General features: G+C 35.7%; 1 protein-coding gene and 1 long non-coding RNA gene across 2 annotated transcripts in view; both read left to right on the forward strand.

Annotated features, from left to right (window-relative positions):
• LOC127843898 (uncharacterized) overlaps positions 1-19,197 on the forward strand; it is a 34,504-nt gene extending 15,307 nt beyond the window's left edge. The window contains exons 2-3 of the long non-coding RNA XR_008032422.1: positions 478-533; positions 18,730-19,197. This is a non-coding gene — a long non-coding RNA (uncharacterized LOC127843898). The remainder of the gene's footprint in view (positions 1-477; positions 534-18,729) is intronic.
• Positions 19,198-19,239: 42 nt separating this feature from the next.
• Positions 19,240-26,003, forward strand: part of LOC127843882 (uncharacterized) — a 129,312-nt gene continuing 122,548 nt past the window's right edge. The window contains exons 1-2 of the mRNA XM_052373770.1: positions 19,240-19,397; positions 19,693-19,851. The gene's annotated coding sequence lies outside the window, so the exon portion shown is untranslated. The remainder of the gene's footprint in view (positions 19,398-19,692; positions 19,852-26,003) is intronic.

Consider the following 26,003-nt stretch of genomic DNA (forward strand, 5'->3'; position numbering starts at 1 on the left):
AAACAGGTTTGTTCGAAGAACGCGCCTATAAATACGGATACTTCTCGTGTGGCCGGTTGACTCATATGTTTAAATTTCACTTCCATTCTTCTTTTGGTTTTCTGTTTTGTATCTATAGGTTTATGACCAGCAATATGTTATAATGTAAAATAAGCCGCGAAAACTCCCCGTAACATCCCGTTCTGCGTGTGATGCAGCTAAGAACTGCACAGAAAAAGACATTCGCTATACTTGATCTCATTCATTAAACTATTTACGCCGTATATCTTTTTTAAAGATATTTCTTGTTTAATCTTTAGCCCATTCTGGACCGTCGAGAAAAATTCGTTCCCTTCAGCATTCTTTGACAGACTTGACAGACATCCTAGAAATACGACTACTTTGCGGTGAGGCCGCCTTTTTACGGCCAACTTTAGTGGTATCCTATATAGCAAAATAAAAGGATCCATTTTAGACTCCACGTTATGTGACCTGCAGGTTATGGCGGCCATGTTAGAACTTCTGGAATAAGTTGCGAAACCTTAACAAACAATGTAAGTAGCTATTTAATTATATAATGCATGATCATTGTTGTGTCTATCAAAGTTACGCTGGTATTTATATGAAATGCCAAATCTTAAATCGCTTATTTAAATGCTATTCCCGAATTTCTATTTTTATATAATTATCGATGTGTGCGAATCCAACTATGTTGTAAATATTGTCAGCTTACACTTTGAATCATTTTTAATTGACTGTTTAGGTGAATCTGTACATTAATATGTTATTAAATTTCAAATTATTTTAATAAGACGCTTGCTCTAGGTTAAATATCACAACGCAATAGATTCGGTCAAAATAATTGAGTTGTTTGGTGTCTCAATGACTCCAGCGATTTTCCTTGTCCAATTGGGAAAAGTACCCGTACCGGTCCGATTGGGAAAAATTGAGTCGTGAAAACCTCAAAATTGGGAAAAATCGAGTCGTGAAATCCTGAAATTGGGAAAATCGCGCCGTGAAGTTTGGGTCTTATTGAATACATCATACAGTTCATACTTAATTGAACATACCCATTTAAATAATCATTTGCAGGCATGCCTTAATGACCATTAAGTTATAAAGTTTATATAAATAACAAAATATTATAAAGAACACACCAAATCAATTACTAGTTGTTTTAATCTCTTTTAAAGCAATGTCTCTCTCTTTCATTTTTGTGAAAATTTCAACAATCTTTGATGTTTGATCATCACTCAGTTGCTTGCATCCCGCCCTGCACAGCATCATTATTGCTGTCAATGTGTCCTGTGATAGATGGTTCCGATTGTTTTTTTGGCATAATATTTGCTATTATGACTCATTTCAAACTACGATAAGGTTACAAACCGACGTAAAACAGTACGCTGGCTGCCTGGCAAAAGAACCGGTAACAGTAACAACTCTATTGATTGAATGCGCTGAATAATAAAACCCGAAATTAATCGAGCACGTGGTTACACACAACTATACGATTTTCTTTGTTCGCTCGCCGAAAGTTGTTTTTTTACGAAACTTTCTATCGTTTTGAGAAAAAATTCGGACGCTGATTGGGATTTTTCCAGATACCGATTGGGAATTTGGGAATTTTCGCTCGATTGGGAAAGTACCGTTTTGGGAATTTGGGAATTTTCGTTCGATTGGGAAAGTACCGTTTACCGGTACTTTATAAAGAAGGAGGAAAATCGCTGGACTCACAGTCACGTTTGAAGCTCGTGTGATAAAGCCACAGGCAGCAGTATCATAATTCCCCCCCCCCGGGACCTTCCCCCCCCTCGAGCTTACCCCAGGGGTTCCAGATTGTTAAATGTACACCTATTGTGTATGGTTTGACTTTTCAGCAACGAATATTGACAAAAATACACAGTATGAAAAAATAACCCTCGTATATGTATTATATATACACAAGGTATGAAGCGCACTATATGCCTATTGCTGAAAGATTGTGGAACACTGGACGTGACCTTTTTCATCGAAAACACACATGTTCCCATGCAGTTGCCGACAAAATGCAACTGGATTCGTTAAAGACAGTAAAAGCAACAAGATTACACTTCTAACCGATCTCCATCTCGGCTAATAACTTTAATATTCCATTAAATTCGACTTTCTCGCTACATGTATGTGTTTTGCTGTCATATTTTGTCGATCGAATGCTCAATTCTAAAACGCCATATCATTGGCCAACACAATGAGAACAACCAATCAGATGACGCGTTATAAAATTAAAATGGTGTACATGTGAATGATACACCGAGTGACATATAGCGAGAAAGTCAAATTTAATTGAATATTAAAGTTATTAGCCTAGAAGGAGATCGGTTAGTTGTGTAATCACGTTGCTTTTACTGTCTTTTAACGAATCGGGGGGAGGTCCCGGGGGGGATTTATGATACTGCTGCCTGTGGATAAAGCTGATATTTTAAAACGGGGTGGGGAGGGGGTTGATTTTAAATTACGAGTGTATATGAACTGAGCACGCTTATTAAAATTTCGTAAAAAAACAACTTTCGGCGATTATTTTTTTTCCCAAAATTGGGGTTTTCACGACGCGAAATTTCCAAAATTCCAGTGTGGCGTTTTCCCAAAATGGAGCGGAAAAAGCCTGTTCTGATCGCGATTTGTGCGCATTTAAATAAATACCGCCATATGTTGAATTAAAACAAGTGTGTAAGCAAATTATGTGATCAACCCTACATACTCACGTAGCTTTATTAACATCAAATATTGCAATATAATGTATGTTTATGACAAGTCTGCCAATCTTGTGTCGTTCATTAGCATGAACCTTTGGATTGACTAAAAAAATTAAAAACTGAAATGTGAACTGCGAAACAATGTTTTACCGATTAATGATATGGTCTCCAATTTTAATACCAGCGCTTCCGTTAGCTTTTAAAAGTTGGAAGTCCTAAATTCCAAGCCTAAAATTTTGGACGTCCCAGACATAAATTTCGAAGTCCCACTTTTATTTTAGAATTTTAATATACGTACATGTTCCAACTCTATCCATTACCCGATAATCCAGTAGTATTACGATTTCTATTTTCAAAACCAAAATACGGACAATATTGCCGTCCGCTACCATCCGCCATTATACGCAAGTTGAATTATGGGATGGGGGAATTCCCATTGAACATGCGTTAATCACGTGACGCGATTTGAGAGAAACTAGCGAAGATGTTTCGTCAATTGCAGTCCATGTCAGTACCATCTGCTAACAAATCGGAAATAAATAAATAAAATACCGGAGAAAATCGGTACCAAATGAACATTTCCGAAATGCCGAATTCGTTCTCAAATGATCGCGCACGCGAACAAATTTTCGTTAATTGATTATTTGTCGGTTTATTTCCAAACTGTCTTTTCAGATTTTTGCTATCTCCAGAGCCGAGATTTCATCGCATTGGCGATCAGGGGATTGGTTAATTATGCTGACTGCATATTTTCAAATGCGTATAATTAAAGTTTTATCCGAAAAAATCAGGATTTCACTATTCACGGAAAGTTACGAAAATTCTAGCAACAAATAAACATTTCTCGTGTATTTCGTGTACAGATGAAAATCATGCACAAATTAGACTTCATGCACAACGTAACGTCGTTCTTCCGCGGGGAAAGCGTGGACTCAAATATTTGATTGCTGAATAAAAACTTCGTAACGCAGAGGTCGCTAATAATGCTAATATTATTGTATACAGCTTCACGTGGGGTCGGCGTGTATTCGGTTGCCTGAGCACTGATTGGCTGATGCGCTTACCAAAAAGACTTTAATTGAGAGCTGGAAAAATCAATATTGGCCACTCGCTGAGAAATTCATTGAAAACAGTAGCTCTAATGCGGAGTTAACGGTCTGAATAACCCCATTTACTTTTGACATTTGAACGTGTTGTGTATTAGAAAATAGCGTACATACATGCGGATTATCGGACGTCCAAGGGACTTCCACCATTTGCATAATGGACGTACGACTGCCAATTTCGGGCGTAATTTACGCCCGGACGTCCACTAACGGAAGCGCTGTTAATACTAATTACAAATATTGCAAACATAATCTGAAAGGCAATAGCATCACCATTATCGACACTTTTACCTGCTTAATGTACGTTATGTACGTTTTAGTCACGAGGTGAAACATGAAGTAGGTTACTTCAGTACTTGTACAGGGCTCAACATTACTGGTTGTCCTATTGCCCCTGGCAAGTAAAAGTTGTGTCCGGGCAAGTTATTTTATAATCTAGTTGTCCTCCCGGGCAAGTGCAAAAAAGAACAAAGAGCATTTAATTTAGATTTTAATTATACTTTAAATGCTGTAATCATTTTGTTAAATGTGCAAAAATAAAAAAGGTTTAGTGGTGTATCATTTTGATCTTCATTAAAAAATATGAGGTTTACAGTTCATGTGATATTTCAAGATTGGGCAAGTGGCTTTACGTTCAGGGCAAGTAGGTTTTCTAAGTATTTGCCCGGCATGGCAAGTTGGTTTTTAGGTTTATGTTGAGCCCTGTTGTAGTATTTTGTTCTTGAAACTAGCTGTTAAAGAGGCAATTGCAGTTCGTGTGTATGTATTTTGGTGAACTTGGTGAGGTCCAAAAGCACCACTCTTATACCAAATTCAGCAAACACTGAACACGAGGAACTTTATTATAATAAACCAATTAGATTTATCATAAGAAATTGTACAATATGGGATGTATTCGATGCGCCTATTACCGTAATTGTGTCCAAATGGTTAGCATATATGCTACTGCTTTTCTCTACTAAGGTATTGCAATGGGATAATCTTGTATTGTCCATCTTTTAAATTTGAAAACATCTTCGTTTCGAATATAACGCCCTTTTCGGATAATAATTAAACAGCCGATACAACTCTATCGATGAGTCAGTGTTGAAGCGGGCATTTAACACATGGTTTTCACGTGCAAATACAATACAAAATATTATTGTTGATGATGCTTTCCCTTTTGATGTGACTATGATATAAAATATTAAACTTCGCCCTCTTTTCACTTTTAAACGACACTACTCGCTTTGAAATGAACCGAACATCTAGGATTTGGTATAAAATGAAGTGAGAATAGCATTTTTTTAAACCTTGACTCTCGATCGTTTTGCAATATTGTCTATAGAGAAAACAAATTGATTGAGACAAAATGGAGTAAGACAACATGAAACTGTGGCGCACTTCGTGGTATTTTCATGCAATATAAAATAGTGGTTGTATTTTAAATTGGAAAACCACACTACATGTCTTGGGCATGAACTATACAATTGCAATTGTAATGTTCATGTCCAAATTCTAATGAAATCAAACAATTCAAATCAAGAATGAGATATAACAGAAATAGGAAAACCAAGTTTAGTGTGGAGTGTTAGAGGACTATTTAATATGCCCGACAACATGCATGCTTTTTTTAAGAATCGACTCAATTTTACATTAGAATCAGACATTCGATTTTAGATTATGAATAGACGTATGATTTTAGCTATGCTATACAAATAAGTTGTGTAATACCCTAATTAGTTGAAGCATTTACATGACAATTCATAAGAAATAAAGTATTTATTTCTTGTTATCAGTTAGGTATTTTAACAAATTGCAAGCTAATAATGCATCTGATTCCCAAACCAGTTTCTCCAATAAATTGCATATAGACAAATACTCAGTCATCTTAAATCGTATCATGAACTGAGCTGACCTGCATAATGACCACACATTTTCACTCCCTTCAGATCCCGTTTCCATCTTATACTTACATGCATGCCAATCGCCCAACGTTTACCAGGACAACCGAGTTCAACTTAAAAAAAAAACGAGACATGTTTATATAATTTTCACTTTAATGAAATGAAATGTTGTGCAAAAAGTTAGTTATAATGTTTGCGCGATGATGATCTAAAATATTTACTACATGACACTATATTCTTAAATCTTTTTCTAAAAAAATGATGTAATAAGTTATTCTTAAAACATTGCATCGTAATGCGTTTAACGGGTTTATTACATATATCTAGCTAAGTCAATATCTTACAAAGAAATGAGCTGTACAGTGATTATTTTTCAGTAAAAGATTCACTTAGCAATTATATCTAATAAACCCATTAAAAGTATTTTTAACCAGGTTTTCCGAAGGAAAAAACTGGTTATTAGATTGGCGAATGCGGGCGGGCTGGCTGGCTGGCGGGCTGGCTGGCGGGCTGGCGGAATAAGCTTGTCCGGGCCATAACTATGTCGTTCATTGTCAGATTTTAAAATCATTTGGCACATTTGTTCACCATCATTGGACGGTGTGTCGCGCGAAATAATTACGTCGATATCTCCAAGGTCAAGGTCACACTTTGAGTTCAAAGGTCAAAAATGGCCATAAATGAGCTTGTCCGAGCCATAACTATGTCGTTCATCGTCAGATTTTAAAATCATTTGGCACATGTGTTCACCATCATTGGACGGTGTGTCGCGCGAAATAATTACGTCGATATCTCCAAGGTCAAGGTCACACTTTGAGTTCAAAGGTCAAAAATGGCCATAAATGAGCTTGTCCTGGCCATAACTATGTCATTCATTGTGAGATTTTAAAATCATTTGGCACATTTGTTCACCATCATGGGACGGTGTGTCCCACGAAAGAATCACGTCAATATCTCCAATGTCAAGGTCGCCACGACTAAAAATAGATTAAAAAAAAAAAAAACTTACAAAGGGGGTTAATTTTTTTTGGTCATTTCAAAAGTTCAGTTTGAGTTTTCTCCCTTTATCAGATTTTTTTTTCACAATGAAAACCTGGTTTTGTGACAATTTTGTCCCTTGTTTTGCTTGTAGTATTGTAAACCGACTCAGATTTGCTATAAAACGGATATACTCACGTGTAACGCGTTCAATGAATTTGAAAACAATCACTGTTATTTTCGGATAGCTTTTCATGTACGAGGGATGTCCCAATAACATTACAAAAGTTCATAGTTCTGTTTTTTGCGCGCATTATTGTTTTAAAGTTTTAAATTAGAAACCATTTACAATTTTAAACTTTACAACCGAAATAAGAAATGGGAAACTTTGTTTTATTTTGAATAAATATGTAATATCTAAACGCAGCTGAGTTGGACTGGCGCAATGTACAAGTAGCAAATGTAATTTAGTATAGTTTATATAATAAGTTGTTTAATACCCATGATAATTAATAATTTATAATGGTAAAATATATAACAAACATCCGATAAAAATAAAGAGTATAGTTAATTTAGAAAACTGCTTTGTACTTTGTAAACGCTGACTTAAACTATTCAATATTTTCATACGGGAGCACTAGAATATCTAAACATTCAATGGTGATATCAGCAGAATGAGTTGGCAGATATGTGTCAGTGTCTTTGAAAATGAATTTCATGCGACAATGGATACAATAAACATATTTATATATTACCAAGCGGAAAAGGGTACTTCAACGAATTAAAGTTATATTGACCATTAATAGTACGCGCTGACCAGGGTTTTTTTTTAGAAAAAGGGGAAGACGCTGGACGCTGGGTAAAAGGGGAAAATCGAGCGCGAAAGAGACATATTTGGGGAAAAAATAAAAACTGTTCATTTCAATGTCTATAACTCACCTACAGACTTCAGGGTTTTTTTTAGAAAAAGAGGCATGTCTCTGACCTTTTTGTTCTTAAACACACGAACAAGTATGATATTTAAGTCAAAGTCCTAAATAAAGTTGCAGGTGTAGATCTAATAATGGGAAATGTTTTCAACTGTGGCCGGGGAACGATGTCAATATTATGATTTCAATTTCATGATGAATGGGTTGACGATCTAGATCTGCTACAGTATTGGAAGGGAAAGGTGCGGCAGCTGCCGATTGTCCACTTTTACTTTCACAATAATCCGACAGTATTAAAAAAATAATCGATGTTGATTACATGTACCTCCGAATCCTGCTGGGTTTCAACGGTTTTTGATGATTCATTCTTAAAAAATGCGTCAACGCAATTAATATTTTCCGAGTCCGAACGTTTTATTTTGTTCGTGTATGAACGCCAATTGTGAGACTTTTTTCTGTTTTAACGTTTATATCTTGGCTTTCACATAACCCGGATGAAAATTCGACTGGTTTCCGGTAACTAATTGACGAAACACCGTTTCTAGCGCAAGACCGGAATCCAGTAAAATAGTCAAATGATTAATACGATTAGTTGCCCGGTTTCCATGACGTAATTTAAGAGCTATATATAGAATCACTGGGATTCCCAGATTTGAGCGTTCGTTGGAGAGAGAGAGAGAGAGAGCGAGATCGTTGTACATGGTACAAATTGGATAAGTGTCGACTTCCCAAAAGAAAAAGAACATTTCTTTGAGGGTAAAATATTATATTTTGGTGAAAAAAAAAATTTTTTGCAGGGGGGAAAGGTTTTTTTAGGGGAAAAATTCTGGTAGGGGAAGACGCCGAATATCGGCGTCACTTTCTTAGTAAAAAAACCCCCTGGCGCTGACAAACAGACTTTCACATCTAAAAGAACATGTGGAGTGTGGACACGCATGTGACTTTGTTTCAATCGCTTGATGATACTTATTAACACATTTACAAATTCTTTTAAAATAATGAAGTCGTAAACAATAGTATGAAATTAACATGATGAATGTGTTGTATATCGGTGTGTTACTATGTGGCAAATAGGTTCGCAATCTTTAATATGTTAACATTGATAGTGTGTCGTTTGCAGTTTAGGTATGTCATGTCTGAAACACAGTTTGAGAGTTCGGGTACGGTTTTGTTCTTTGCAGATATGCATGCATTACAACAGGTCAGTGTAGTTGAAAGGTGTAATGGTCGATTAATACCTGCACCAAATATGTCTAGTTTAAAATCATAGTCTAAGCGTCGTGCTTAATGGATGCTAGCTTTATCTTACTGCGTTAATAATGTAAACGTTAGCAATTTAAACAAGAAATATATTAATCAAGTAAGAACTTGACACACGCTTCAGTATGAAGGATCTTATTACTAGTCGAATAAATTATTGCGGATAAGCTTAATGTATTTCTATTTAAGTGAAAACAGATTTTATCCTTCCTGCAGATGTATCCGGTGTTTTAATATTCGCATCTATTCAAACAAGGGAAACCATAAAACAACTCGTTAACAATAACGACCCTCTTAAATGATGAATGTGTTAGATTATATTTTTTCCCGAGTGGATTTTGTCAGTGTTTTCCTAAATTTTAAGCGCACTATTTTACCAGTTTTGCATAACGTATAATAATTTGATGTAAATGCTGTCAATGGTTACCCCGAATATTGTTGTTTGCAAAATTGTTATATAGACCAAAATCTATTTCGGAATACTATATAACGAGTACATCAGTTATGAATATGTTCTATGAAGGCATTGCAGTGTTTCTGATCATTACTGGAACGTTTCGAAGATTGCATTCAATTTTAATCGCTGAATTCTCCAATATATCAAACATAATATTAAAACATATAATTAATTCTTCAATTTGATAAATATGCCCACATATGCGCAAAAGTTAAACACTATGCAACAAATTGACTCGCAATCTTGTACTAGGAATGTCTTGAAAATATAGTCCTTGCCGAGTTATGTTGCACGTGAGAAACGGACTATACAAATAATTAACAAAGAACAATAACTCTAATAGTAATAATAGAGTTGATAGCCATGTACTATGCACTGACTTGCATTGTCTACTTTCAATGTCTTGCACACCTTCCTTTGTGTGAGTCTCTAAGTTTTATTTGAATACTTTCAATACTGAGGGAGATATGATCCGCGCACGGAATTTTAATTTTAAATTCAGGACAATACTCATGTAAATCCTGACGTGAAAGTAACTGTAGGGTAACCGTCTGTGTTCCACAAAAAAAAATGATTTTCGTTTTTGCTTTAACGGTTTTCAACGATGTTTTGCGATTTGCATTCATTTTTATCTGATGAAAAACGCTGTTTAATTGTAATATGTTATTCGTCGTTAGCGTTTTCCTTAGCGATCTATCTTTACGCATGCTCGTTCAGTCAAAACGCTGAAAAGCGATGCAAAGACGGGGCATATACAACCTAATTAAATTGCAAACACGTGCTTTTGCAATGGTTTATAATGGCGCTGCACCTCAAAACAAATAAGTTTCAAAGCACTTGCGTACCATTATAAATGTTTCAATCTGCAAAACTTCCTTCTAAGAATTAACCATTTACATATGTACTAGGCTTTCCACTTCCGCTTTCCAGTTTTTGTGTTTCTCATATTTTGTTTCCGTAATTGTTAATTATCTTCTTCCGGAATCACATATGTCCACTTTTTATTTGTGAGCTATGCAGACGCAATTTTGCAAATCAGTATGCCTGAGCTACTTTGTATTATTTAAACCTATGACTTCCTGTGTGGATCACTCCAGTCAAATTTAGCAGACGATAAATGTAAGCAGACGACAGCCTGTAATTATGTAAACAATAGGTTTAAGAGCATATGGGACACATTGGCCAGTCTAGTGTTTAAAACAGCTTGTACGATGACATTGGTAAGTTTATCATTGAAAACTGTACATATTGGCTGCTTTCAGGGAAAACGGGGCTTAATGCTGCATAAAAAGTCTGTCATGTGGGCAAAATTGTTTCTCAATAATTTAAAAAAATAGATAAAGTATTAGATACACATATCACAACATGTACATGATTATAGGCTTGTTATTCTTTAGCAAGGCAACCACAATTCTGAAGATGGTTGCCAGTGCAGCGACCAATTGTGAAAAAGACATATTGTTGTTTATTTATCTAAGTTATCTCAATAAAATAAATATGAAAATAAACAGTCACACACATCTCGACTTATGCTTTAAGACACACTCTTTTAAATTTGAATAGGTTGTGTTCATTACAAACTTGCGATATAAAAAGCTATAACATAAGTTTGAAAACTGAGTTGCTTCTAAGATTATGCAATAGCGAACACATTCAGTGCATTCAGCGCTTTCATTGTTATTGTCGGAAACTCAATATACATTTGTATATAAATTTTGCTTTTTTGTTTGTATTCAATTAAGCATTACCTAGTTACCACTTCCGAGGGACCATAATGTTATGTCATTACCTTTAAAATAAGAGAGCTTTGTCTTAAATATACTATAATTAATAAATACCACTACTTATACCATTACAGTACCACTACCATCAACAACACTACTACTACTATTATCACAGTTACTTATACAATTGCTACTAAAACTACAAAACCAAAAACATAAACAAGAAACAAAATAAAAAACAGCAACCACTACTATTAATACTGCTATTACTACTACAATTACTAAAACAACAACAACTACAACAGTTTCGACAAAAACAACAATAGCAACTAGTACTACTACTACTACTACTAAAACTACTTCTACAGCTTCTACTGCTACTATTACTACTACTACTACTACTATTACTACAACTACTACTACTACTACTACTACTGCTACTACTACTACTTCTATAACAACAACAACTACTACTAGAACAACAACTACTACTACTACTACTAGTAGTGCTTCTACTACTACTACTATACTACTACTACTACTACTACTACTACTACTACTACTACTACTACTACTACTACTATTACTACTACTACTACTACTACTACTATTTCTGCTACTTCTACTATTACTACTACTACTACTACTCCTACTACTACTACTACTACTACTACTACTACTACAACTACTGCTACTTCTACTAACACTTCTACTGCTTCTACTAAAACTTCTACTACTCTATTACTGCTACTACTAATACTACTTCTACAACTATTATTATTATTACATGTACTACTACTACTACGACTTTTCTACAACTACTACTATAACCTACTACTACCACTTCTACTACTTCTACAACAACTACCACTACTACAACTATTACAACAAAAATACTACTACAACTACTACTACAATTCCTACCACACCCACTACAACCACAACAACTACTACTACTTCTACTACTACTACTTCTATTACTATTACAAGAACAACTACTACTACTTCTACTGTTACTACTTGAACTACTACTACTACTTCTACTTCTACCACTACAAAACTACTGCTACTACTGCTACTACTAATACTACTATTACTACTGCTACTACTTCTACTACTGCTACTACTACTACTCCTACTTCTACTACTACTACTACTAGTTCTGCAACAATATACCGGTATATATCGCAATACGCAATCCGCATATTGTATTGCGATACGATTTTCATCATTGGGGTACGAAAATTAAAAAAAAATCAACTACATTTCGTCCAGAAAAGCCATCTTAAATAATCAAGGTAAACAAAACAACGCGGTATTTAGTGAAAAAAAATTGTTACGTAAAAATTGCATTCTAAAAAGTGTATGATATGGAGTGGCGTTGTTACATGGGAGCATTCGTGTGATGCTTTTGGACGAATTATTGTTGAATTAATTACGCACAATTGTAAATGTTTCGTTTGATTCTGAAATGAGCATTATTAAATTTGTAATCAGAATTTCGGAAACACGCTTCCGAAATGTAATGCTAATGCGACAATAAAAAAGTGCTTTATCCTTTGTCTCAATAAAAAGCGCGCGAAAATTATGCAGACATGTACATGTAGAACTTCGCATGGAAAGTGTGGGTGTATTTTGTTTTGTATATAAACGGGAACATCACTTCAGGCGATTTACTCGTGTTCAGTGGAAAAAAAAACCCGCTCGATTGGACGTTATTTCATCACATCTTTAAATAGTAACAAATGCCAAAATGTATTTGATACTTAAGAAAATTGGCATATGTTTGTGTTTCAAATTATTCCTGAGCACTTTTATAATAAATATTTACCAGAATTTGCTATAAAATTGGAATATACGGGATTATCAGGTAATTGGCGAGTTATAATTCTGGTACAAGTAAGCAATATATTGCGATATATTGCAATACGGGTTTTTGAACTGAAAATATATTGCAATACGCTTTTTGGCGTATTGTTGCAGCACTAACTACTACTGCTGCTACTACTACTACTACTACTACTACTACTACTACTACTACTACTACTACTACTACTGTTACTTCAACTACTACTACTACCACTATTACTACCATTACTATTTCTACTATTACTGCTACTTTTATTACTACTACTAATTCTGCTAAAACAACAACAACAACTTATACATCTATTACTACTGTTACTACTACTACTACTATTCCTACTACATGTACTTCTACAACTACTACTTTATTAAAATTACTACTACTTCTACTTCTGCTACTACTTAAACTAGTACTACTATTACTTCTAATGCTAATATTACTACTAATCCTATTATTTACTACTACTACTACTTGTACTACTACTTCTACTACTGCTACTACTTCTTTTACTTCTTCTACTACGTCTACTACTACTTCTACTACTACTACTACCAGGGTTTTTTCTGCCTATTTTGGGAAAAGGAGTCTGACCAAATTGGGAATTTTTTATCAACAAAATTGGTCATTTTGGGAATTTTTGCTTCGATGAAACGGCTCATTTGGGAAAAAATTGTGAATTAATCATCATGATTATCATGCTTAAATAATTCAGTGGTTTAACAAATAAATTTGTTTTTATTTGGTTATTTTGTCTTCTTCATGTAAACAGACGCAATATTGGGCATGTTCAACGTTAATTCAATTGCTGCAGTTTTGTTTTTCAGTTACAGTTACACTCTGTGATAAGAATTGAACAGTCAAAACCTTATAGCAAATATTTTTGACCAAAACAAACACTGGTTAGTCACACAAGTTACAAGACACTTCATTCTTAAAAAAAAAAAAAAAAAATTTTTTTTTTTTTTTTTTTTTTGGAAATTAGGATTTTTTTTTATAATTTCGGTTTGGGATCAGGTCCGTTTGCTTTGGGAGTGCCTCCGTTGTCCGGAGGCGCAGACAGTGCTGAAAAAACCCCTGACTACTACTACTACTTTCTACTAAAATTTCTACTACTACTACCACTATTACTTCTACTACTACTGCTACTACTACTACAGTACAGACCGTGTACTTTGACAAACGCTACTCGTTGCAGTGTTCATTTTACGGTGTTCGCTTACCAAACGACCCCCGCGATGGGTGTTCAAATAAAATATTTGCGGGGGCCGTTTTCCATAAGGTGGACTACGCGAATCACCGCGGACCCATAATATCTACCGCAGTGTTCATCGTGTTAGCTAGAAATAAATTATTGAACATTAACATAGGTCGGTACCAATTTGCAGAAAGAATCTACCGTGCGTTTGAATGTTATAGGTGTCGTTTGGTGTCTAAAAAATTAACAACGATTACGAACAATCACAATCGATTACCGCATACATGCAAAAATTCCCGTCTCTGTCCATTACCCGATAATCCCGAGATTTCCGATTTCATGCAAATTCTGGTCAATGTTGACGATAAAAGTGTGATTGAAATGCAAAAATCACAACCGTTCGCCATACCTCTAAACTATCAAATGAATTTCTGCATATGTTTCTATTTAAAGATTTGATGAAATAAGCGCCCAATCAGAACAGGTGTATTTTAACATTCGTATATCACCTGACGCCAAGTGTACGCGTTCTGTAGAGTTCATGTTCTGTTACAAATTGTAGCCACAAATAAATACATGTATATATGCCCATGATATTTTCATTTTCTTTGTTCTAAACCATAAAAAAGCGCGCGAAAATTGGCGTGGGTGTATTTATTTTTGACACAAAATCTTCGTAGCGCAGACAACATTGGGATCTTTTAATTTCAATTTAAAGTTTCGTAGTGAATTTCTTCTCAAGTACCAGGGTAGCTCGCGAATGATTTGGAATTGACATTTCATCTGAATAAAATAAAAATCAAACACGCTGTAACACGCTATATTTAGATTTCATGCAACATGCACAAGTCATTTTCTGGAAATCGGGAAAAATGAAACTCAATTTTGTGAAAACAAAAAGGGCAATTGCATTGATTAATACCATAAAAGTTAATGGTATTGATCATCTCAACACTTAGTTTTAGTTTCCGACTTAACGTACTGCCCGAGTTTAAGTACACATAAAAAATGTGCACATAATATCTACATGTACATGAAGTATATGATTTTATTTTGTACATGTACATTTAAAACGTGTGAATGACCCTCGCAGAAAGGTGTTTACGGTGGCTGCGCAGCATCGCGGTGATCACGGGTGTTCCTGTTAACGATAGCGTGCAATCGCCGCAATTTCGGGTGTTCGCCAAACACCGCGGTCAGTAGCGTGTCCGCCCCCCGCGAAATGTCACCCATCGGGAAAATTGAACACCGCGGACACGTGTTTTTGTCAAAGTACACATTGCCTGTACTGTACTACTACAATACTACTTCTCTTACTACTACTGCTACTACAACAACAACTACCACTACTATTACTTCTATAACAATTATTACTACTTCTACTGCTACTTCTACCACTACTTCTCCTGCTACTACTACTACTTCTACTACTTCTTATAATACTACTAGTAATTTTACTGCAACTACTACTACTACTACTTATTCTACTACTACTACTACTATTATTATTCTTACTACTACAACTACTAGTACTACAAATATAACTTATAGTACTACTACAACTACTACTACTACTACTTCTACTATAACTACTGCTACTGTTACAACTACTACATGTATTATTACTACTGCTACTTCTATTACTACTACTTCTATTACTATTAGTTGTATACTACCATATTTGCTACTGCTTTGTTTTGAACTACTACCACTTTTATGTACTAAACAAAATATATTGTAAGTTCAAATTGCTCCAATCATTATTACATAGCCCTGTGAGCGTGAAAATCAACGACCAGTGATTGTTAATCAAAAACGGGCGGTAACGACCAATACAAAAGTGCATTAAAACATTATCGATTATTCTGCTATCTTAGCATAACTTCTTTCTTTTGTAAGAACAGGCAGTCATATATAGTGTGTTGAGTTTCGCTCTGTAGTCGGAATATATATTTGATAACAAAACCCTGATATATGTTTCCACTTACCTCTCAATAGAGCTGCTTTTATCAATAACGTCATTAGTATCACGACAGAAGATTATGTTCAGAAAAAATCTCAAATGATGAAACTATTGTGATTGTGTGACACTTCTAATCGAAAGCGGGGACGCTGTAGGATTTGCATAGTATACATTCATAAACATGATCAATTGCAAAGGTAGTTTACAATAGCTTATTGTAAGATTGAATTGCAATTTGTGTTTGTGTAATTCAATTTATATTCAGCCCATGATCAAATAACCGAATTATCCGTAAAATCTGTGGTATTTGCCGTATAACTGCTGATCAAAGAAGTTGTTTCATCAGATTTAAATACGACCAAATTTAAATAGATATACAGGGGTGTGATTTTTCCGCGGATTTCCGCGGATCAGGTTGTCCCGGATGTCACTTCTGAGATTTGCGTAAATTTGTTTTAAAAAATGTGGGGGAGAGGGGCTACCACCGATTCCGCGGACGTATTTCATAAGCGGCCCGAAATATTCGCGGCCCGCGAAATCTCTCCGCATTTTACACTGGTAGATTCTGCCTAAGCATTTTTAAAACGAGCCATATAATTGGCTGTCGTATCCCAATCTTCCAATTAAAATCGTGTTCTTAAAATGCGCTCTGTGATTTGTTTGCAAATGGCGCCGTTGTGAAGAGAAAATTAAGATTATTGAAATAACAAATAGCAATCGAATAAACGACTGACATCACCTAGTCTGATAGGAATAATGAAATGTGTTTGTTAAAAAAAGACCACGTTTTAGATACAAGCAACACATATTTTGTTAAGAAATGTGCCCACTGAATTTGTGTCACGGAAACCAGTGTTTGCAAATTGGAATTTAGTCTACTCGAGAAGTAAAACAATTTAGAAGAGTATCGTTCGAACATGGAAATAGACAAACATGATTTGATTTTTATATGTCTGTGGGTCTGTGTATAATCAGATTCATATGCATATTCTGCTTTATTATGTTTGTCACGCTGTTCAGTTAACTGAAATAGCTTTGAACTGAGTGAAGATGTGAAATGCAAGATATTGAAAGGTAAACAAATTAAATATATTAAGTTAACTCAGTTAATACATCATTAACACCAGAAGAACACTCAAGTGTGTTTGTTTATATTTAGTCTATTAAATGTAATTCAATACATTGAAAAACTGCTGCTATTGATCACACTAAATACTTACTTAACAGTTTACTTTGCATCCTCAGTATGTTAAATGTGAAGTTTAACAGGTTTTTATAAAGAAATATTGTTATGAAGTTCAAAAAGTTGTTTATTTTAATGTCTGCTTTTATGTTTGTCATTTCGTTATGCGCGCCATTCGCGTAGTCAAAATCAGTCAACAGAATTTTCCTCCCCTCTGACTTTGCCACAATCACACCCCTGATATATGTTAAGCCTATGTTATGGAACAAAATAGTTATAAACAACACCGGTACATTGTAATGTAAAATGCACATGCTTGATTGAGTTTAATCGAACTCGTTGCAAACGTACATTTTATGTCAACAGAATTAACATTAACATTTATGTTTGTGAAACAATCTTTAGTTACACTTACTGAAATTGCAGAAGTTATGGGACTTTTTTTTTTAATTTTTAGGGGCATATATATAATATAGACTTATTTAAATACAGTTTCTCCCTTGTTCACGCTTAGGTTTGTGTATTTATATAGATATATTGAGCATGTTCACCTCCTTAAAAATGTTATAACTAGTCAACAGTATTGTTGATTGCGTGCTTCGCATTATGAGCTCACGTATATTATTATATTTTATTGTGTAACAAAAAAAATATAAATAAACTATTTAGTGATGCACGTTTGCATTTCGTTAAGTAAATAACCGAACTTGTATTAAGTATTGTGATGAATCGTTTATTTAATATGTTATTGTATCATATCGTTTTGTACGTGTTAAACTTTCTTCTGTCCCAGATCATTTCTGTGTAAACCCTTCTTAAGTAAGCGCGCGGTACATGTAACTTCAGCATTTAAGAGCGTAGACGTACGCATTAAATCTAGAATATCAACAAATAGATAATCTATATTTAAAGTACTGATAGTCGTATAGTAATTGTATTTCTGTGTTGATTTGTTGTATTATAAATGGAATTAGTTACAGTCGCATATTTCTTACAAATTAAAATCCGATCCTTTACGGAAACAGTAAATAACAATCAGCTCATGTTACTTATTATTGAAATCAGACTAGGGTCTTAATCTATGGACTGATATGCCCGTATTCAGCCAAGGTGAACAATAATGGCAATAAGCTATTTGATTGGATGATAGTATGTATTAAGTTTTCGTGGTTGTTGTTTCCAGCAATTAGGATTCAGGGAACACCTGACTGGCACCTGGCCAAGGCGTCATCCTGGACTACACCGGGCGCCTTCAAGCTTTCTGTTCCTCATGTTTATTTATTCGGGATTGTTACATCAATTTCCTCTGATAACCCCACCACCTCTAGTGTTGGAAATTATTGTTTATTAACTAAACTTTAGTTATTTATCTAGTTAAGAAAATTAAGAATGATATGCCTTACGTTTCAGTTGGTTTGATTCTTTGAACAGACGATATAAGTTTTGTAAAATATACTTATTTAATTACAGGACAAATAAAGCAACCAAGATAACATGATCAGAGGATGCTCACAGACAAGAACATTTATGACGTGCCGTAATACCATCTACTCCTCGGTTGTCCACAAACTAACTCTCTACTGAATGGTTCATTTAGTCTCCTGGGGATGGCTGCCGACACCAACATCTTCACCGATAAGCAGACCAATAACTGGTTCAAAGCGTGCATTGCCCTCAATTTGACAAAGGATGGATTGACTGACTTTGTTTTGACGGAATTATTAAACGTTCAAACAATAGTTGGTAGAAGTTGTGGACAATGCTTTATTCAAAACCTTATACCGTGTCCAACTCATTATGTGTGTAAAAAGAGGAAAGGAAATAACTGTTCTTTCCACAATTCACAACAACGAAAGTCATGTCAAACATGTGATAATGTGAAACAAGATATCACATTGTTACACAGATTTGAACGTCCTAGTTGGGCAAACACTAAAGCTGAATTAATGGGCGACGGATCCGTGGGAAATCGGTAATGCTACCTCCCACCGGACGGATATAGCAGCGTATCATCTGTGCAAGAATCTGACTTCAATGGTGTGGTTAGCATTGTGTTGAACTGCAAGCATTTCGAGACATGCCTCTCCGCCGCATGTCTATCACCGCCTCCACCTGATAAGAAATGCCCGCTAGAAAAGGTATTCTTAAAATATACCAGTCTAATGGGCTGAATATGTGATTATTTTTTTCAAAGTTTAGTTTGTTAACTGAATCAGTATAATACTATGTTTTGTGACGCGATGTATGTCATGCAATTATTTCTCATTGTATCAAATATGCAAGTCTTATTTAAAATTAAAAATATAGTCTTTTCATATTTAAGCATTTTTTAAATCATGTGTAATAACTTTGACGCTGACAGGCCATGTGTGTGTAGGTTTACCTCAATGCTGCTTCTCTTGGTCTTTAACGTCACAGCGATCCTTTCTTTAGGTTCGACAAATAGGCCGAGATGTACGCCACACTGGTGACTGCAAAGTTACAGATGCTGATCTGCAGTACTTCTATCTGACACTGACCACCCTACTTGCTGATCCAGTCCGCTTATTGCATGATACCTCAGCGACAGAAGCGCGCAGGAAACTCAGTGATGTAAATTTATTGTGTTTGTGTTGTTTGTTGTTATATAAAGACGTATATTTAATATATAAAGAATGCTTGCAAGGAATATGTGTACTACAAGGTGTTTGATTGTGTCATTAGAAAATTACGCTTGAACTCTTTTTAATGGAAATATGAACATCAGTGCTTTTGTCCGTTGTCCGTCGTGCGTTGTCTTGTTGTGCGACGTCAACATTTGCCTTGTTCACTCTCTAAAGGCCACATTTATTGTCCAATCTTCATGAAATTTAGTCAGAAGATTGGTTTCAATAATATCTTGGATTAATTCGAAAATGGTTACGTTTGCTTGAAAAACATGGCTTCCAAGGAGCGGGGCATTTTTCCTAATATGGCTATATATGGCTATAGTAAAATCTTGTTATCACTCTAGTGGCCACATTTATTGTCTGATATTCATGAAACTTGGTCAGAAGATTCATCCCAGTAATATCCTGGACGAGTTCGAATATGATGCCGGTTGGTTGAAAAGCATGGCCGCCAGGGGGCGGGGCATTTTTCCTTAAATGGCTATATTAAAATCTTGTTAACACTCTAGAGGCCACAAATATTTTTCGATCGTCATGAAACTTGCTCAGAATATTTGTCCCACTGATATCTTTGATGATTTCAAAAATGGTAACCTTTGCTTGAAAAACATGGCTGCCAAGGGGCGGGGCATTTTTCCTTATATGGCTATAGTAAAATATTGTTAACACTGTAGAGAACACATTTATTGTCCAATCTTAATGAAACTTGGTCAGAAGATTGGTCTCTATAATATCTTGGATGAGTTCGAAAATGGTGCCGGTTAGTCGAGAAACATGGCCGCCAGGGGGCGGGGCATTTTTCCTTATATGGCTATAGTAAAACCTTCTTAACACTCTAGAGGCCACATTTATTTCCAATCTTTATGAAATATGGTCAGAAGATTTGTCTTAATGATATTTTGGACTAACTCGAAAATGGTTACGTTTGCTTGAATAACATGGCCGCCAAGGGGCGGGGCATTTTTCCTTATATGGCTATATGAGGCTAGAGTAAAATCTTGTTAACACTTTAGTGGCCACATTTATAGTACGATCTTCATGAAACTCGGTCAGAAGATTCATCCAAATAATATCTTGGATGAGTTCAAAAATGATGCCGGTTGGTTGAAAAACATGGCCACTACAGAGGCGGGCTATTTTCCTTATATGGCTATAGTAAAACCTTGTTAACACTCTAGAGGTCACATTATTTTCCGATCATCATGAAACTTGGTCAGAAGATTTGTCCCAATGGTATCTTGGACGAGTTTGAAAATGGTTTTGGTTGCTTAAAAAACATGGCCACCGGGGACGGGGCATTTTTCCTCATATGGCTATAGTAAAATCTTGTTAACACTTTAGAGGCCACATTTACTGTTCGATCTTCATGAAACTTGGTCAGAAGATTCATCCCGATAATATCTTGGATGAGTTCAAAAATGATTCCGGTTGGTTGAAAAAACATGGCTTCAAGATGGTGGGGCATTTTTCTTATATGGCTATAGTAAAACCTTGTCAACACTCTAGAGGCCACATTTATTTTCCGATCTTCGTGAAACTTGGTCAGAAGATTTGTCCCAATAATATCTTGTTATCTCAGTTGAGCGAGTGTGGGCCTATCAGGCCCTCTTGTTAAGACATATTTATCCCCACGCTGTTTGAAAAGCGTGGGGATATTGTTGTTATCTCCGCCGTCCGTCAGTCCGTCCGTCTGTCTGTCCGTCCTGGCCACTATCTCCTCCTTCACTATAAGCACTAGAACCTTGAAACTTACACACATGGTAGCTATGAGCATATATGCGACCCTGCACTTTTTGGAATTTTGATCTGATCCCTGGGTAAAATGTTATGGGTGTTGGGGCGGGGTCGGGTCAGAGATTTTCACTCATTTTTTATGTTATTTTACATTAACTTCTTCATTTCTGCACCGATTTACTTCAAATCGATACTAAACCTCTCTTATGACAATACGGTTAATCTCAACTACGCATGGCCCCATTACCAACCCTGGGGCATCCCGCCTTCATAGACCACACCCACCCAAAATTGTCTTTTACTATAATTTCTTCATTTCTACACCGATTCACTTCAAATTGATACTGAAATTCTCTAATGACAATACGGTCAATCTCAACTATGATTGACAATACGGTCAATCTCCAGTATGCATGGCCCCATTGCAAACACTGAGGCGCCCCACACATATAGGCCTCTCCCACCCAAAATTGCCTTTTACTATAACTTCTTCATTTCTACACCGATTCACTTCTAATAGATACTGAACTTCTCTTATGACAATACGGTCAATCTCAACTGTGCATGACCCCATTACCAATCCTGTGGCGCCCCGCTCAAATAGGCCACACCCACCCAAAATTGCCTTTTATTATAATTTCTTCATTTGTACACTGATTCACTTCTAATTTATACAGAACTATAGGGGATACGCATCGGCCTCTGGCGCGCCATTTCTAGTTATAGTTTATAAACCTGTATTTCATTGTTATTAATTTATTCCTCATTGTAGATATTTATAGCAGGGTCTAGCTAGGCTCAAAATGTAGGGTGAAGTTACTTCTTCCTAAAGCCAAAATAGGGAGAATTGGTAATCACTTGGGAGAAATTGTACATTTGCGTCATAGATCTTAGTTTTACATATATTTTGGGGCAACTTAAAGGATGAGTGGTTTCTGTTCAGCGTTCAATCAACTCTTCACTTATTTTATACAATAAGACATATTTAGTGTAAACAACCTACATTTTTTTCTTATTTCTCATTGATTGTTGATAATGATGGTACATGTAATTATAAAAAAAAATTTCCTGAACAGGTGTATGAAATAAGCTTCAATTGTAACAAACCAGTAATGTTCAGAATTATTTTACTTCCTTGTTAATTTTAAGCAATTCAACATTAAATCAAATGCATATTTTGTTACAAATATTTGTTTTAAATTAAAAATTAATTTAAAATCTCATTTTACAGCAGATATTCCAAATCTGACCTGTAAATGAGCCCCATATTTATTGCCAGTGCTAGGTTACCTCTGCCCATCAATGGGCCATTTAAGTTTGCTTAAGCATAGTTATTTGTAGCCAGCACAAGGCAATTAATCAAGGCATCATCTATGGACAATTTTAAGAAGTCTAAAAGCTCCAGACTGTTCTTTTGAATGTTCAACTTTGCATGACCTGTAAATGGGGCAACTTATGTCTGAGAATCCTCCTGTGTCCAATTCTCCACATCAAATTGATTTTAATCAATCAATATCTAGCACAAAGTAAATCATTTAAAGGGGAAGAGGTTACTTTGCCTTCATGAAATTAATGTGCGAAATTAATATTCCATGGGCGAACAAATCGCCCACTCGCGAGATCCCTGTTATAAGCATGGTTTAATAATAACGGAAATGATGTATTCTAACAATTATTCATTATATATAAATTAATATGCAACAGGGAGCATTCCAGCTACGACTGCGCAATGGAAAGTGCCCTTTTGACAAAAGACTACGCCCTCAAAAGTGCCCTTGTAACAAAATAGCCACCGTGCTCTTATAAAATCCTAGCTGGAGCACTGTAAACACTGCTTTGATGAAATTCATCTAGTTCAGTCAACGATTTTGATTTAAAATCATTGAATATCACTAGAACCAGTTAATCTTACTTTCATCAAATATCAATATATCAAGCACATTAAAAACTTTGAAATATTCCATCTTTTGGGAAAAATATATTGAAAATCACATTATTGAAAGGAGATATTGAAATCATATAATAACACGACAGTAAATATTAAGAAGAATGAATTAAGGCTTTATTTAAACGGACGCCTATATGCATTTAACAATTGTCAATATGGCAATTTTATGCCCCTTGTCCAAGAAGAAGAGGTATATTGTTTTGCTGGATGTCGGTCGGTCTGTCTGTCTGTACAGAAGTCTGAATGTCAGTAGACCAGTTCGTTTTCCGATCCATAACTCAATAAATTGACCGATTGGCTTGGCACTATATATGTGCATAGACATTGGATAGTAGATGACCCCTATTGAAATTGGGGTCACAAGGTCAATGGTCAAGGTCACTATCACACTTAGTGTGCCAATCGTTTTCGATCAATAACTGGTGGACGAATATACCGATTGGCTTGATACTTCACATGTGCGTTGGCTATAGTAGATAACCCCTATTGAAATCAGGGTCACTAGGTCAAAGGTTAATGTAACTATCACATTAAGTGTGAAAATAATCTGGTTAATAACTCCTCAACGAATTAACCGATTGGCTTGATTCTTTACATGTGCATTGGCCTTGGACAGTAAATAACCCTTATTTAATTTGCGCCACTAGGTCAAAGGTCTAGGTCACTTTCACACCTAGTGTGAAAATCGTTTCTGATCAATAACTCGTCAAGGAAAAGACTGATTGGCTTGATACTTTACATGTGCATTGACATGGGACAGTAGATGAACCATATTCAAATTTCGATCACTATGTTAAAGGTCAAGGTCACTATCACACTAAGTGTGAAAATCGTTTCCAATCAATAACTTGTCTACCAATTTTTCGATTGGCTTGATACTTCACATGTGCGTTGGCCTTTGATAGTAGACAAACTCTATTGAAATTGGGGCATAAAGGTCATGGTCACTATCACACTAAGTGTGACAATCGTTTTCGATCAATAACTGATCAACGAATGGACCGATTGGCTTGATACTTCACATGTGCATTGGCCATGGACAGTAGATGACCCTTATTGAAATTGGGGTCACTGGGTCATAGGTCAACGTCACTATCACACTTGGTGTGAAAATAGTTTCCAATAATTAACTCGTCAACGAATTGACCAATTGGCTTGATACGTCACATGTGCATTGACCTTGGATAGTAGATGACCCCTATTGAATTTGGATCACTTTGTCAAAGGTCGAGGTCACTATTGCACTAGGTGTGAAAATTGTTACCGATCAATAAATCATCAACGAGTTGACCAATTGTGTGAAAATAGTTTCTGATGAGTAACTTGTCAACGAATTGACCAATGGGCTTGATACTTCACATGTCACTTGATGTGCATTGGCCTTGGGCAGTAGATGACCTCTATTGAAATAGAGGTCACTTTGTCAAAGGTAAAGGTCGATTATCACACTAAGTGGTTTCCGATCAATAACTCATCAACCAATTGACCCATCGGCTTGATACTTCACATGTGCATTGGCCTTGGACAGTAGATGATTCCTATGGAAATTCAGGTCACTAGGTCAAATGTCAAGGTCACTATCACACTAAGTGTGAAAATAGTTTCCAATCAATAATTCATCAACCAATCAACCAATTTGCTTGATACTTCACATATACATTGGTCCTGTTTAATAGATGACTGCTATTGAAATTTGAGTCACCAGGTCAAAGGTCAAGGTCACTATCACACTAAATGTGAAAATCGTTTCCGATCAATACCTTGTCAGCAAATTGACCGATTGGCTTGATACTTCACAGGTGCATTGGCCTTGGACAGTAGATGACCCCATTGAAATTGGAGTCGCTAGGTCAAAGGTCAATGTCACTAACACTGTGTGAAAATCGTTTCCGATCAATAACTCATTGACTGATCGGCTTGATACTTCACATGTGCATTGGCATTGAACAGTAAATGACACCTCTTGAAATTTGGGTCAGTAGGTCAAAGGTCAAGGTCACTTTCTCACTAAATGTGAAAATTGTTTCCGATCAATAACTCGTCAACAAATTGACCGATTTTGGCTTGATACTTTACATGTGCATTTGCCTTGGACAGTAGATGATCCCTAGTGAAATTGGGGTCACTAGGTCTAAGGACAAGATCACTATCACTCTAAATGTGAAACTCTTTTCCTATCAATAACTTGCCAACTAATTCACCGATTGACTTGATACTTCACATGTGTATTGGCCTTGGACAGAAGATAACCCCTTTTGAAATTGGGGTCACTAGGTCAAGGTCACTGTTACACTCTAAATGTTAAATCGTTTCCCGTCAATAACTCGTCAACTGATTCTCCGATTGGCTGGATACTTCACATGTTCATTGGCCTTGGACAGTTGATGACCCCTATTGAAATTTGGATCACTATA

This window comes from Dreissena polymorpha, chromosome 9 (assembly GCF_020536995.1).
Source record: "Dreissena polymorpha isolate Duluth1 chromosome 9, UMN_Dpol_1.0, whole genome shotgun sequence".
Lineage (NCBI taxonomy): Eukaryota > Metazoa > Mollusca > Bivalvia > Myida > Dreissenidae > Dreissena > Dreissena polymorpha.